Here is a 16,340-nt window from a genome sequence, read left to right as displayed (position 1 = left end):
GCTCCCTTATGTGCCTTGACCAGGCAAGCCCAGGTTTTGAACCCGTGACACTCTATCCCCTGCACCATCACCGGTCAGGCTCCATTAAGTTCCAACATTAAAAATACAAAGGTTAGCCCTGGCCGCTTGGCTCAGTGGTTGAACGTCAGCCTGGTGTGTGGAAGTCCCAGGTTCAATTCCCAGCCAGGGCACACAGGAGAAGTGTCCATCTGCTTCTCCACCCTCTCCCCTCTCCTTTCTCTCCATTTCTCTCTTCCCCTCTCACAGCCAAGGCTCCATTGGAGCAAAGTTGGCCCAGGTGCTGAGGATGGCTCCATAGCCTCCACCTCAGGCGCTAGAATGACTACAGTTATAACAGAGCAACGCCCCAGATGGGCAGAGCATCGCCCCCTGGTGGGCTTGCTAGGTGGATCCCGGTCGGGCACATGTGGGAGTCTGTCTCTGCTTCACTGCTTCTCACTTCAGAAAAATTCAAAAAATTTCAAAAAAAATACAAAGGTTAAGTTAAGTGCTCTACCTTCCTTACTCATCCATTAACACCTACTAGCTCTAGCCCTCCTGGTACAAACAGATTGATTAGAAGTTTCTTTTCACAACTTTTTTTCTTTAGTTTGGTATCAACATCCTCCTGGAGCTTACACATGGCTCAGGGACTGTCAGATAGCTCTTTTATCTCTGCTCTGGCTGCCAACTATGACTTTAACTTAAATCATTTTACCCCTGCTTTCTTTCAAAGTCTTTGTCAGAATAATGCTCCATTAATTTCATCACACACCGACATTTTACACTATTAAGTATCTTTGCTATATCAAACCTTTGCTGCTCTTTCTTATGAGGGTGCTTCTTTCAGGAAAACCCAGAGTATCCATGGTGGAAAGAGAAAAGATAGGTTTACTGACCAGCTGGATGACCTTAAATAAGTTATATCACTGCTCTATGCCTCTTAGAACTCTGACTGGAGAAAAATCTTCACTGCATCTCAAAGGTTGTTGCAAAAATTAAGTAAGAACATAAATAGGAAAGTATGTTCATGACTGCAAAGCAATGTTATTATTTTCAAACAAGGAATTTCCTCTGCAGCACTTTTTTTTTGGTCCCATGATTACTGCACAGGTCATGCCAGATTATGATGCTGATTCACCTCCATTTACCCTTTGCCTATTTCAGAGATTACACCAGCAATGCTGCATCCATCCTTTGGTTCATTGTTCTTCCACCACATCACTGAGATGCAAACCCCAATAAAGAGTGAAATGCTGCATTGTAGCTACTTACGAAACTCAACTACCTTAAACTGTCGAGGTAAGTGCTATAAACAAGAGTTACACTATAAGTATACACCAAGGGTTCTAAAAGGAGATCAGACCTAATCAGAAACAGCTTCTGGAAAGTAATCCCATCATCCCATGTATTTTATACTTTTGGTCTTTGTTCCTATGTCACTGCATCCACTTCCATGCTTTAGACAAGACAGTATTTTCTTTATTTTGTAGCTTCCAAGAACCTGGCAGAGAGGACATCTCAGTGCATGTTCAGAGATGAAGTGAACCAGCTAAACAGCTGACAGTCACAAACCCCGTGGGTTTTAACATTTATTTACCCAGCCCAACAAGGCCCAACTATTTTTAGTTTAGCTTTCCAAGTAAAAAGTGTGCCTGGGAAGGTCCTTGTAACTCCAAGGAAGGAATCTTTATGGAGCATGTGCTAAGTGCCAGACATAGGCGCTTTCTCTAATGCACCTAATCCGGGTTTGGTCCTCACAACTCATGCTTTAAGCCTACTTTACAGATGAGGATAATAAGGCTCTCAGAGGCTAAATTGTTCAGCCTCACTTCTAACGAAGCCACTGCATATACGTGGGCTCTCAAACACTGTCGCCCCCAAACTACATCTGCTTGCTTACCTCCCTACCCCCAAGCACACACTCCAGCATGTACTCCTTCCCACGTTTGCGCCCCAGGCACCTGTAAAGCCACTAAGACCTAGGGCAGGCCTGGTCAGTATCTGAGCCTGGTCTGTATATCTGAACTGGATCTTGACAAGACGTCCAGGTAAGGATGGATGCTCACTCACCCAACAGCTCCCCACTGGCTTGAAGAGTCCCTGCCACCCACCCTATTGGTAGCCCTTAGCTTCTCAAAGGAGCCTGCACAGCTTTGCCCCAAGGCTGAGGCTCTCCTCGCCCGCAGCGGTTACGGGGTCGGAAAGGAGATTCTCGGGGAAGACACTTGCAGAGATGGACAGGAGTGGCCGCGGGGACCAGACAGGGGGTCCCGCCTCCGCGCGACCGCGGCGTGCCGCCGGAACTACGCTTCCCAGGCTGCTCCGCTGCCGCCACGCGCCCGGGCGCCGCACCCGCCAGCCGGGAGCCGCCTGTTGATCGCCGTGCTCTCCCGGCCACGGCGCCGCCCCTGCTTGTGGCCCCGCCACCTCGGGGCTGACGGACTGACGGCTCGCACCGCGGGCTCCGGGATGGGTGCACGGACGGGTGAGCGCGCCGGGGGTAGGTGGGGGCCGGCCGGGGCCAGGCGCTGTCTGCAGTCCCGGTTCGCAGCGCGGGGGCGGCTGCGCCCTCCCTGCGGCAGGAGGACACTCCGCGGCGTTGGCGCTCGGCCGGCTGGGCGCGGAGAGCCTGGCGGTCTCGTTTCTCCCCGGTCCGATGGGCTGCGCGGGGCTGCGCGGTCGGGAGGCGCCTGCGGGGTGTGGGTCCCACGCCCTGCGCTGCAGCTCCGCAGCCTCTGCAGCCTCTGCAGCCCCTGCAGCCCCTGCAGCCCGCCCGGCTGCTGCAGTGAGGGTGCGGTCTTCTGTCCTCCCCGGGCTGCGGGGCTGGGTTTTTTCACCCTGGGCTTTGTTCCCCACTTTTCCTCTCTGGTGAACGTTTGACAGGCTCCTGGAGCCTAACTGATGCCTCTCGCTGCATCGATAAAACGAGGGATGGGGAAGGATGGGGAAGGGTAGACTCCAGCTGGCGTCTTTTTCTAAGATCCCCGGAGCTGTCACCCGCAGGGCGTTTATCCTCCCGGAAAGCAGCATTTTGAGAACGCCCTGATGCAGGGCCCTTCTATTTTTACTGGTTAAAGAAATGGTAGTATCTGTTCCCTTGAGTCTTCCTAAATTTTCCCTGTTGACCTGCAGAAATGATTGATTTTTAAGTGCTTTGGTAATATTATTAACAAAAGATTTCTAATGGGAATTTTTAAAGTTTTCAAAGGTGGGAAGACGATGCAGGCAAAATGCAAATTAGCAATGAAATGCCAGGCTTCATCTTGCCCATGAAACCTCGGAATCACGAGGCACTTGGAGTGGAAAGAACATTGGAGCAGGTATTTTTAAGAGAGGCTCCTGTCTGGCTCTACCAGTAAGAAGCTAGGGACTCTGGACAAGTCCCTTCACCTCTCTGAGCCTCTTCCTCCATGTATAATAGGACGTTTGGGTAAATGATTTCTAAATCTCTGTTCTTCTAAGATTCTCATATCAGGGGACTGAAGAGTGCTCTAACACCATTATGAAAAGCCTAATTGTGACCAAACGAGTGGCTTTACCCTAGTGAGGAGGAAAGATTTTTCAGGGTTTAGGCAATATAATTTTTTCCCCCTTCTCTATATACTCTCTTTAGTTTAACCCAATAAATATGTATTACCACTGTTTTAATTTTTGTAGATTACTGTAAATTTGTTGGCAACGTGTTGTGTTTGTTTTTAATTTGCCAAAAGTGAGGGATAAGATCAGCAGGTAAAGGGAGAAGCAAATGGCTCCCCAAGGCTGGGCTGTGGTCAGATTTGGTCAATAAGGGAGGCAGCCCCAGCAAGAAGTACCCAGAGAGTATATACAGAGGAAAAAGAGGGTGGGCACTAATGGGTTTATTTCAATAATAAGTACTACACAGTAGGAGGCATGAGAGAACCAGAAAACCAGTGCAGTGCAAACCCTAACATAACAGATTCAGACAAGGACTCATGCACAGGTACAAAACCTTTGAGTGAAAGATAGTTGGAAAACAGGATTTTTCACATTATTTCAAGAAGTATCTCGCCACAGATTACCTAGGAAAAATGTGTCCTTACAGTGTAGAGATGAGGGGGTTATCGCTTGAGCTTAGTGAGCAGGCTTACCAGTACCTAGAATCAGTCTCCTATCGGGATGCCATAAGGTCATAACTTCACCTATTGAGTGTTCCTGCCAAAAAGACTTGGGGGGGGGGGTATTGTAGATTAGAATACTCAACTGATGTAACAACCAGTTGGGGTGTGTGAACTTTGGATCCTAGATGGGGGGGGGGGGGAGCGATGACATGATTTGGAGACAATTGGGGAAAGTTGACCATGGACTTAATATCATGGAATTACTTTTAAAATCTTAAATGCAGTAGTGCTACTGTGGTTATGTAGGACACTGTCCTCATTCTTTTGAGATGTGGGCATTAGTGGCAAAGTGTCATGACATCTGCAACTTTCAGCTGGTTCAGGAAAAAAAAGTAAAAGAGTGGAGGACTAAGCTCAGAAATCCAGCAAAGTAATGACATTTGGTGAATCAAAGACTATGGCGTACAGGTGCTTATTGTGTTCCTCTTTTACCTTTTTATAGATTGAAACTTTTTAAATAAAAAAAAAAATCAGGGGATATCGATAAATACGGAAATAAAGAGAAAGCATTGTAGAGGACTGTGTGGTTGGAGACAGACAACTGTAATGAGTCTGTGGGGCACTCACAGTGAACCTGTGGCTTTGAGTTCCCAGCATTTAAATCCTACTGGAGGTATGAGTGGGATCACAGAAATTTCCCTTCTTTGATTCATTTTGGCTACTATTAGTTATTTTTTTTAGGACACCCCATCTCCTAACTCTAACTTCAAGTTATTAATAATTCCCAAACCTTAGAAATTCTAGCCCTACCCAAGAACCATCCTGGAAGCACTGTCTCTTTCCTCTCTATGTTCAAGATCTGTGTAAATGTAGGATGTTTCAGGTTGTGGCTCTTTTTTTTTTTTTTTTTTTTTTTTTGGTATTTTTCCAAAGTGAGAAGCAGGGGGACGCAGACAGACAGACTCCTGCATGCGCCCAACTGGGATGCACCCAACTGGGATCTACCCGGCATGCCTACCAGGGGGCGATGCTCGGCCCCTCTGGGGCATTGCCCTGCTGCAATCGGAGCCATTCTAGCGCCTGAGGCGGAAGCCATGGAGCCATCCTCAGAGCCTGGGCCAACTTTGCTCCAGTGGAGCCTTGGCTGCAGGAGGGGAAGAGAGCGAGAGAAAGGAGAAGGGAAGGGTGGAGAAGCAGATGGGCGCTGCTTCTGTGTGCCCTGACCGGGAATCGAACCTGGGACTTCCACATGCCGGGCCAACACTCTACCACTGAGCCAACAGGCCAGGGCAGGTTGTGGCTCTTTTTATTTTGAGGTAGGGAAGAGTTGGAGAAAGAACAGGTCCAGCTTTTTGATAGAACAGAAGTTGTAGGGTAAATCACATACAACCAAATGTTTCCTTATAGACTATAAGTAGTTTGAAAAGGCTCATAGAAAGCAGGTGCAAAAGAGACTTCCTATTTCCAGACCAAGAAAGCAGAAATAAGTCTTAAGAGATTTCACTTAATATTATACACAACGTTTTGCTACAAGGATATTTTTTCTATACGTTAAATATATATATTACTGCTTTCAAGTTTTGGCATCAAGACTACTCCCTGTCTTTCATGTGTGTCACCCGTATTCTGGATTCCCCTAGTGACAGCTGAATACTGTGGGAATGAGAAGATCAGCTTTAGGACCATAGCTAACAGGAGTTCATGAAGTGGGGCACAAGGCTAGCCATACTAAGCCTGAACACAAGAAGTAAGAAGCAATCTGAGGCCCCAGACCTAAGAAAGAAACAGGAGTCCTCTCATCACAGTGGTTGGAGGAATCTAGAGACTAGCAAGCTGGACTGCTGTTCAGCCACTACACACAACAACGACCATCTCTGTTGTGTATAGCTGACAGCCATTCTGTTTGGGCAGTGCCCATTCCATACCAGTTGCTAAATATCTTGCTTATCATCTTACTAATCAGTTGTGAGTCAAGGTGCACACAATACCCGTAAGTCATAACCAAGCATTGGTCAAAACCTGGGATACAGGTACCAGAAAAAGGGACAAGCTAGATGGGTCAAAAACTACATAAGCAGGCAGAACCCAGGAGGGTACGTGAGTCAACAGACAAAAAGTAGGGAGCCCATAGTGCCGGCCAGGAAGTGAAAAGCTCATGACTTCCTAAAGGCAAGATGAAAGGACATGGCTAGCACCTATAAGCAGTTAAAAACTGAAAAGATACAGATACCCAAGTGGAAGGCAAGGAGACAGAAACAGAGACTCCTCAGAAAACAGAGAATAGGCCAAGCAAAGGGATAAGGCAGCAGCAGGAAGTAGAATCTGACAAGAGAATTAGGAAACAGCGGCAGTCTGGGCAGACAGTTAGGCTTCCATGCTAAAGAGCTTCTGCCCCAGCCAGGAAGTTTCTTGGCTACTATTCTGCTCTGGTGGAAACCTATCTCACACTTTTGAAAGCCTACACATGGTGGCTTGCTACTACACCTGGCAACACTGACTCAGGGCACTTATAAGACACTGCCTCTGTATATTCAACAGATCCTGACAAAAAATAACAGAACAAATACCCCAAATAGAAGATTATCCCCAGATCAAGGACAAATGAGGAATGGCTTTGACTGAGGTTTGTATGTGGTAGGCACTTGACCTGTTATGCACGTTATCACATTTAGCATCACTTCTGCCTTCTAAGTACTGGTTTTTTCCCATAGAGGAAGGAAAAGAGGCTTGGAGAGGTTGTCATCAATCATCGATCTGTAGCCTCAGACCCAGGTTGACTCCAGGGCTCATACTTTTAGCTTTCTGTGTTCTGAACCTGGAGGAAGATGATCACTAGTGGGTACATTGTTTTAGAAAGAGACTATTTTCGCCTGACCAGGCGGTGGTGCAGTAGATAGAGCGTCGGACTGGGATCCGGAAGACCCAGGTTTAAGACCCTGAGGTCGCCAGCTTGAGTGCGAACTCATCTGGCTTGAGCAAAAAAAGCTCACCAGCTTGGACCCAAGGTCACTGGCTCCAGCAAGGGGTCACTCGGTCTGCTGAAGGCCCGCGGTCAAAGCACATATGAGAAAGCAATCAATGAACAACTAAGGTGTCGCAACGAGAAACTGATGATTGATGCTTCTCATCTCTCTCCGTTCCTGTCTGTCTGTCCCTATCTATCCCTCTCTCTGACTCTCTCTCTGTCCCTGTTAAAAAAAAAAAAATCAATGAATTCATAAATAAATGTAACAACAAATCCACAAAAAAAAGAGACTATTTTCAAGCACAGTTTGAGCTATGCCAATTTTTGCATTGTAAGATTGGCAAGTTAAAAACCAGCAGTCTCAGATACAGACTCTTCATGTGATAAGATCTATCCCTCATTCCCCTTTCAGTTTGTTCTCTCCAATTTCTTTGTCACATTTTTTTTTTGGTATGAAATTCCTCCTTATTTCAACCTATTTTCTGTCCTTCATCTCCTGCAAGGGCTTTCTAGACTATGGCAGGGGCCATTTGGTTGTCTAAAAAAAGGAAATAGACTTGACTATGCCATCTTCAAATAGGTAGATTCCAGAACACAGGCTGTATGTCTTGTGCATGTTTTTGTCTTTACCCACAGCTAGAAAGGAATTAAAGATATAAGATCAAGTTTTAATGAGGGATGTGTTAATATGCTGACTTAATTCTATTTGTTTGTTTTAGAAAATGTAGATTTGACTTCTGTACAAATTGGCTATTGTAGAAATGAAGATATGTGATAAAGAATAACAACTTCTTGCTCTGGCTAGGTAGCTCAGTTGGTTAGAGCATCATCCTGAAGCACAGAGGTTGCTAGTTCAATGCCCAGTCAAGGCACATACAAGAACAGATGTTTGTTCCTGTCTCTCTCTCCCTACCTTCCTCTCTCACTAAAATCAAACAATTAAAAAAAAAAAAAAACTTCTCATTTGCTGACTACCCTCACTCGAGATTGAATTGTCACCAGTACAGTTGAAGCCCAGATTCCCCTTCTTCAGTCAAAGGCCCTCCTCTCCCCCACTCTCCCCTCCTCTCCCTTCCTCTCCCCTTCTCTCCCCTCTTCTCTCCCCTCCTCTCCCCCACTCTCCCCTCCTCTCCCTTCCTCTCCCCTTCTCTCTCCCCTTCTCTCTCCTTCTCTCCACTTCTCTCCACTTCTCTCCCCTCTTCTCTCCCCTCCTCTCCCCCACTCTCCCCTCCTCTCCCTTCCTCTCCCCTTCTCTCTCCTTCTCTCCCCTTCTCTCCCCTTCTCTCCCCTCCTCTCCCCCACTCTCCCCTACTCTCCCTTCCTCTCCCCTTCTCTCCCCTTCTCTCCTCTTCTCTCCTTTCCCCCACTCTCCCCTCCTCTCCCCCAATCTCCCCTACTCTCCCTTCCTCTCCCCTTCTCTCCCCTTCTCTCCCCTTCTCTCCCCTCTTCTCTCTTCTCTTCTACTATCCCCTCCTCTCCCCCACTATCCCCTACTCTCCCTTCCTCTCCCCTTCTCTCCCCTCTTCTCTCTTCTTCTCCTCTCCTTTCCCCTCTTTTCCCCTCCTCTCCCCTCTTTCCCCCTCCTCTCCCCTCTTTCCCCCTCCTCTCCCCTCTTTTCCCCTCCTCTCCCTTCTTTTCCCCTCCTCTCCCCTCTTTTCCCCTCCTCTCCCCTCTTTTCCCCTCTCCCCTCTTTTCCCCTCCTCTCCCCTCTTTTCCCCTCCTCTCCTCTCTTTTCTTCTCCTCTCCTCTCCTCTCCTATCCTCTCCTCCACTCCCCTCCCTCCCCTCTTCTTCCCTCCTCTCCCCTCTTCCCAACTCACCCGCACTCTTCCCCATTCTCTCCTCCCCTCTCCCAGGGTAGTCTGTCCTTTCCATGAAGAGTCCTTTGTATCTTTCCAAGATAGTCTGTGCTCCAAAGCAATTTGTAGCACTGTTTTGCCCGTTTAAAAAACTTTTCACTGGGTTTTTCTGCATAGCTTTTATTTACTCTTTTGTGAATATTTCTCCCTTCAGCTCAAGCCCCTACCCCTATTTTCTGTGTTCCACCTGGCTAGGTCAGTGTGCGTGCCCACCCGGGCTCCCGACGCCTGACTGGGCCTTGCCTCCTTCCGGGGCTTGTTGAATGCTCCCCATGGGACAGACGCTCTTCCGGAGGTGAGGCTGTGGCAGTGCTTTGCAAACTTTCCACTGTGGCATCACTAACAGGAGGAAAGGACAAATGTGAACCCTTCTGGGGCCTGGGTGGGGCTAAAGCAGGCCAGCCATGAGCCGGAAGCCTGCCACTTGATTTTTAAAAGCTGTGTGAATACTGCATTCTTCTCCATAGTATATCTGTATTTGTTATTAAAAAATAATAATTACTAGTTTTTCCCCAAATCTTCAACTCAAGGTTGTGCTCCAGGAGGATGCACCTTCTATTTCTTTCTTTTTTTTATTATTCATTTTTGAGAGGAGAGAGAGAGAGAGAGAGAGAGAGAGAGAGAGAGAGAGAAAGAAGGAAGGAAGGAAGGAAGGAAGGAAGGAAGGAAGGAAGGAAGGAAGGAAGGAAGGAAAGAAAGAAAGGAAAGAAAGAAAGGAAAGAAAGAAAGAAAGAAAGAAAGAAAGAAAGAAGAAAGAAAGAAAGAAAGAAAGAAAGGAAAGAGAAAGAAAGAAAGAAAGAAAGAAAGAAAGGAAGGAAGAAAGAAAGAAAGAAAGAAAGAAAGAAAGAAAGAAAGAAAGAAAGAAAGAAAGAAAGAAAGAAAGAAAGAAAGAAAGAAAGAAAAGAAAGAAAGAAAGAAAGAAAGAAAGGAGGGAGGAGCAGGAAGCTTCAACTCCCATATGTGCCTTGACCAGGCCAGTGCAGGGTATTGAACCAGCGACCTCAGCATTCCAGGTCGATGCTTTATCCACTGCGGCACCACAGGTCAGGCCCACCTTCTATTTCTTTACCTCCGTCTTTGAGAGCCCCTAGTACATTGGCACGTGCAATTTTTTTTTACCAGGTACTGTTGTTGCATAGTATCATACTATTAACATGTTATTTTAACTGCTTAATTGATGTGTCTCTCACTGCTAAACCATAAGCTCAGTTAGGGCACAGGATGTCATCTGTTTTGTTTACTCCTGTTGTCCCAGCAGTGTCTAGAAAATGTGAGCTTTCAATAGGTATTTGGTGAATGAACATACAAACCTGAGCTAGAGGAGGAGTATAAAGAATTTCTACATTGTCCTTGTCTTCTGAGAGTTTGTGGTATAACTGGGGAGAGAACCATATACGTAACATACATGAAAATATAATGGAAGAGCAAGCAATGAACAGCAAGTTGTTACCATCATAGGCAATTTGAATTGAAGCAGAGCAACTTCTGTGGGCACAAGTGCTGTTAGAAAATTCTGTGACAGAGAGCAGAGGCAGAGGCAGTCAATATAGTACAATGAGCCCTGGACCAGTGGGTCACACTGCCTCTGAGCTCATTTCCTTCATCTGACATTTGTTGCACAATATTTGTTAGATGCCTGCTCTGGTTTAAGAGCCCTGCTGAAAGCCAGGATCATAACAGTAACTAAAATTGATACAGTCCCCACCCACTCTTGCTGAGATTAGCAAAGAAGACGAAGATAAAATAAGCAATTGCAATAAAGTCAAGGAAAGCTCTGTTGGGGGGATGTGTTACAGGGATACAGAGTGACTCAGACCTTGCTTGGGGGTCTAGAGAGCCAGGCCTCTCTGAGGAGCTGAAGCTTACATTGAAACTGGAAGATGAGGAGGAACAGCAGTGAGCAGGAAGAGGAGGGAGGGGTAACTGCTCTGAGCAGAGGGAACAACAGAAGGCATGATCCAGGAATTGGACGTGGTCCAGGAGGCTGCAGCCAGGAGAGGATGGGGGGGATGCAGTGCAGGGTGAGGCTGATGAGGATGACAGAGGCCAGACTGTGGATTTAAACCCGTATCCTCTAGGCAACAGGAAGCCTCTGGAGAATTTTAAGCAACCAGAGCAGAGTTGTTTAAAAAGATCACTTTGGTCATTTGTATGGGGAATGGATTGAAAAGGGGGGAAGAGGGATGAGGGAGTTCAGTAGAGGGAAGTAGGCGGGTTCATAATAGATTTAGGTAAAGGCAGGACTTGGTGGTTGATGGGTCGAGAAGAGATGGGAAGAGAAGGTGTCAAGAATGGCTCCCTGGTTTCTGGGCCAACTTCCTGAAATTGGCAATCCTAGCGGTAGAGAAGCTATTGGAAAGGAAGATGATGAGAGTACTTCTGACATCTGAGGAGCCTGAGGCAGCCAGTAGAGATGGAAGTTTGGCAATTGGAAATATATAAATCTAGCCCTCAGGAACAAAGTTTAGGACAGAGATATGGATCTGGGGATCTTTGGAGTATAGATAATAATTAAAACTTTGGAGGCAATGAGTTCCCCCCAGGGAAAATGTGTAGTGTGGGAAAAGAAGTTGTAAGACAGGACTGTGCCACCTGCCAGTAATTAAGGTGAAGGGAGAGGGATTGTCAAGAGACCAAGATGGAGTGATTAGAGAAGTAGGAGAAAAACTGTCTACGTTGCCGGACTGGCTGATGTTTAAGGCCTCAGTCAGCTCTGACAGTCTGGTCCCACACAGCTGGAATCGGAGTCAGGTCTTAAAAGCAGAGCCCACGGACAAGCCGTGTAAACAAAGGAGGGCATTCCAAGTAATATAACTGTATCAGCCAGGGTCCCAATAAGAAAACAGGACACGCTCAGACTGAATAATTGGAAGGAATTTTAATAAAGGGCTATTTACAAAGATGTAGGGAGGGTTTAAGGAATCCAATACGGCAGAAATCTGGCCCTAGCCACAGAGACCCTCACCACCCCAGGACTGAAGCCAGCATGGGGCGGGCAGCTGTGCAGAGAAGGCTGCCCAGAGAACTGGTGGCCTCTGCCCAGCCTCCCCCTCCTCTCCCCCGGCCCTCCAGTTTCCTGCTAGTTCCTCCTATTGGCCAAACAGAAGCCAGAGAGCAAGAGTAAAGCCATTGATGCAGAGTAACTACATCCTCTTCCTGGGGCACAGAGCAGGATGGGGGTGGGTGTGGAGGGGCAAACAAGATATCTGGAACAATTATGTTGGAAAGTGAAAGTGTATGGATAAGAGAATATACATATTGTTTTCTATTGCTGCTGATAAAAATTCGATGGCTTAATACAACAAAAAATTATTAACTTACAGTTTAGGGGGGTTAGAAGTACAAATCAGGTTTCATTGAGCTAAAATCAATGCATTCCTTTATTTAAAAAAATTTTTTTTTAATTTCCTCATTGATTTGAGAAAGAAAGAGAGAGAATTGTTTTCATTGATTGCTTCTTGCATGTGCCCTGACTGGGGGTTGAACCCGTGACCTCTGGTGCAGGGGTCCAGTGGTCAACACTTACCCACTGAACCACCCGGGCTGGGCCCAATGCACCCCTCTCTGGAGGCCCGCGAGGAGCAGCCACTCTCTGGCCCAGCCAGCACGTTTCTTGGCTTTCTGCCCCTTCATCTTCAGAGCACTTGCATCGCTCTTAACCTCTGCTTCTGTGGGCACATCTTGTTCTCTGACTTCCACTTTTCTCTTTCCTCTTGTAAGAGCCCTTGTGACTGGGTCCACCCAGATAATCCAGGATAATGTCCCTGTTTTAACATTTTTTATTTAGTAATCACACTGGTTACTTTCCATGTAAAGTAGCATTTCCAGGTTCTGGGGATTAGCATGTGGATTTCTTTGGGATGACATTATTCTGCCTACCACAAAGGGTAAATAAACCATTTTTAAAACTTAATTTTAATGGGGTGACGTTAATCAATCAGGGTACATAGGTTCAGAGAAAACATCTCCAGGTTATTTTGACATTTGATTATGTTGCATACCCCTCACCCAAAGTCATATAGTCTTCCGTCAACTTCCTCTGTGCCCCAGGAAGATAAACCATTTTAACTAGATTAGAAGGTCCCCTCGGAAAGTAATGAAAACAGTAAGTGAAGATCTTTGTCCAAATTATGGGAGCTTTGGACACTGGTCTGTCTGAATTTTATTCTATAAACAAAAGGGTGCCATTGGAAGTCTTTCACCTGGGTAGTGGCTTGTTAGCAGTGTTAAGAAAGATGATCTGGCTTGACCAGGTGGTGGCGCAATGGATGGAGCATCAGCCTGGGATGCTGAGGACTTAGGTTCGAGACCTTGAGGTCGCCAGCTGGAGAGAGGGCTCACCAGCTTGAGTGTGGGGTTGCCGGCTTGAGCATGGGATCATGGTCACTGGCTTGAGCCCAAAGGCCGCTGGTTTGAAGTCCAGGGTTGCTGGCTTGAGTCCAAGTTTGCTGGCTTGACTCCAGAGTCACTGGCTTGAGCAAGGGGTCACTCTCCTTGCTGGAGCCCCTCAGTCAAGGCACATATGAGAAAGTAATCAATGAACAAGTAAGGTGCCACAATGAATAATTGATGCTTTTTATATTCCTTCCTGTCAGTTCATTCCTCTCTCTCTTGCTAAAAAAAAAAAAAAGAAAAGAAAAGAAAGAAAAAGAAAAGGTGATCTGATCATGGTGTTCTGGGTGGGTTATAGGGAAGAACAGAAACCTTTCAGGATGCAATTAGAGTAGTCCTTGCCCAGAGGAACAAAAGTCTAAAACAAGAGTGACAGGAAGGGATGATCTGAAAAGTACTGTGCTGTAAGATTCTCCAAGAAGTACTAACCAAGTGGACATGGAACCAAGAGGAGGAGTCTAAGCTTTGGAAGGGACTGAATGGTAGAATAATGCTATGATCTAGAAAATCAGGAGAGCAAATCTGTTTCAAGGGAAGATGAGGAGTCAGGATATAGTGATAGAATCCTAGCATAGAAGTACAAATAGAATCTTGTCAACTCTAAGATACCATCGATTGTAAAACACACGATGTAAATATATATATAATTTTTACTTTATTGAAAGAGCTATTTTAGGCATGCAGATTTCTGAAATCTTTAATGGACAAACAATAAATTACACATATTTAAGGTGTGCAATCTGATAAGTTTTGACATACACACGCATTTGTGAAACTGTCACCACAATCAAGGTAGTGAATATATGCATAACCCTCCAGTTTCCTCATGCCCCTTTGGAGTCCCTCCCTCTGTCTCTCCCTATCTCTCTTCAATCTCTAAGCAACTATTGACTTACTTTCTGTCATATAGATCAGTTTACATTTTCTAGAATTTTAGATAAATGGAGTTATACCATCTACAGGGGGTCTTTGGGTTTGACAGTCTCAACATGCAACATTTCAAGTTTATGACCCTCACTCCCATAAAAACTTTAAAAAGTTGTGATGTGTTTCAGGTTATACAACTAGCATCATACTTATAGACTACGTGGACGAACTAGTTTGGTTGCACATGGTGGAAGAATATGCAGTAGCACGACATATGAGTAAAGGAGTTGGCGTCCCCCAGCACACTTACCTATGCCATTTTTGGCTGTTACTACAATACAGTATACAGTGCAGTATATTTATATCCTTTTCCTTTTTCTATGACTTTGCTGTGTTTTTATGTTCTAGATTATGATTTTACAACTGTGTTAGGATAGTTAAGTGACTTAGGCTAGGGCATGTTTCAACTTAGACCAAAATTTGGGTTACATCACTGTAGTAGGAACGGAACTGTGTCATAACCTGAGGACTCCCTATATATTCTTTTTGTTGTGGCTTCTTTCATTCAGTATAATAATTTTCATTTTTTTTCTTCTTTTCTAAGTGAGATGAGGGGAGATAGACAGATTTCTGCATGTGCCCTGATCAGGATCCACCCAGCAACCCATGTCTGGGGCAATGCTTTGCCCGTCTGGGCCATGCTCACAACTGAGGGCCGATGCGCTCGAACCAGTCGAGCCATGGCTGCGGGAGGAGAAGAGAGAAAGAGAAGTGGGGGGGGGGGGAGTGGAGAAACAGATGGTCGCTTCTCTTGTGTGCCCTGACTGGAAATCAAACCCAGGACATCCACATACCAGGCTGATGCTCTACCGCTGTGTCAACTGGCCAGGGCCAGTATAATTATTTTGGGTTAACCTATGCCATCGTTTGTATCAATAGCTCATTTGTTTTTATTTCTGAGTAGATTTCATTAGGTGGATATACCACAATTTGTTTATCTATCCACCTAATGATGATTCAGGTTGTTTACAGTTTTTGGCAATTAGAAATAAAGCTGCTATGAATACACATAGATTTTAAAAATAACATATCCATGTGCATACATTAAAAGGGAAAATGCAAGTGAAATGAATTGGTTGATATCTTTAAAACTTATTTATTTTCAGATTCCAACTTTTTGAACCATTTTTTGATTCACAGTCATCATGTCTGGTTTTTTTCCACATATTACCTCCTCTTTGCCATCAAGAATGGTAGTTATATAAAAGTCATTGATGTTGGTTCTTAAGCCATTCTGTAATTTATGGAACTGACCTAATCTAGACCTTCCTTTGGGAGTGTTGCTAAATACACCTGAGTCGCCATCTCTCCCACTCCCTCCCTGCTAGGTTTTAAAAGAATCCCTGGAAGTTTTTCCAAATCCATGACATTTATTCTGCTAGCTTTGAAGCTGATGCTTTTGATATTCCTGCATGTGTAGGCAGTGACAAGAACATCTTGACTGCTGCTGCTGCATCAGTGGTTATTGTTGGGCCATCAATTGTAAGACAGATCGCAATTTCAGAATGTTAAATGTGGGAGAATGTGCATCTTAGAATCTATTAGGTAGGGCAGTTTAGCCATTCGTTTTATGGCTAAGAGCCTGGAGATTGAGATCCTTGTCCAGAGTCACACAGGAAATTGGGGCAGCTGGGACCAGAACAAATATGGTCTAGTTGATTTCTCTGACTTTAGTGGGATGGGTCTTGTTTTGTTTTTACTGGAATATAGCAATTGAAGCTAAAAGGTGGACTGATGAAGGGGAAAGTGAGTTACATTATGTATGGAAATGACACAAATATAGAAAACCACAAACTTGACTATGCTGAGTGGTTGAATTAATAAGGACAGGCCCGTTTTTCATTCTTACTGTTTGAATTACCATATTAAAAAGAGGGCTTTCCCAGATCATTTCTCTACTTGAAAAATTTGTAGTGCTTTCTTTTCTCCCAACAGAATAAAACCCACATTCATTGGCAAGGCCTATAGGAAAGGCCCTTTACAGATGTCTTCCTTGTCTTTAGTTCCTTCCCCGCCCCTCTCTGCAAACCCATCTGGAAACCAAGCGTTCACCAACTTATCATGTGCTTTCTTATCTTTGTTCCTCTGTTTATGCTATTTCTTTTTCCCGAGAATG

The 16,340-nt window shown here is 45.4% G+C and overlaps 1 protein-coding gene across 4 annotated transcripts in view; it reads left to right on the top strand.

Moving 5' to 3' along the window:
• The first annotated feature begins 2,380 nt into the window (after positions 1 to 2,380).
• The window catches only part of TMOD2 (tropomodulin 2), a 64,580-nt gene continuing 50,620 nt past the window's right edge, over positions 2,381 to 16,340 (top strand). For 3 of the 4 annotated variants that reach the window (XR_010746132.1, XM_066341773.1, XM_066341772.1), the window contains exon 1: positions 2,381 to 2,488. The gene's annotated coding sequence lies outside the window, so the exon portion shown is untranslated. Of the gene's footprint in view, positions 2,504 to 16,340 lie in introns of all 4 variants that reach the window. The other variant, XM_066341776.1, reaches the window with a different exon arrangement.

Source organism: Saccopteryx leptura, chromosome 6 (genome assembly GCF_036850995.1).
Source record: "Saccopteryx leptura isolate mSacLep1 chromosome 6, mSacLep1_pri_phased_curated, whole genome shotgun sequence".
Classification (NCBI taxonomy): Eukaryota; Metazoa; Chordata; class Mammalia; order Chiroptera; family Emballonuridae; genus Saccopteryx; species Saccopteryx leptura.
This window is presented reverse-complemented; position numbering and strand designations above follow the sequence as displayed.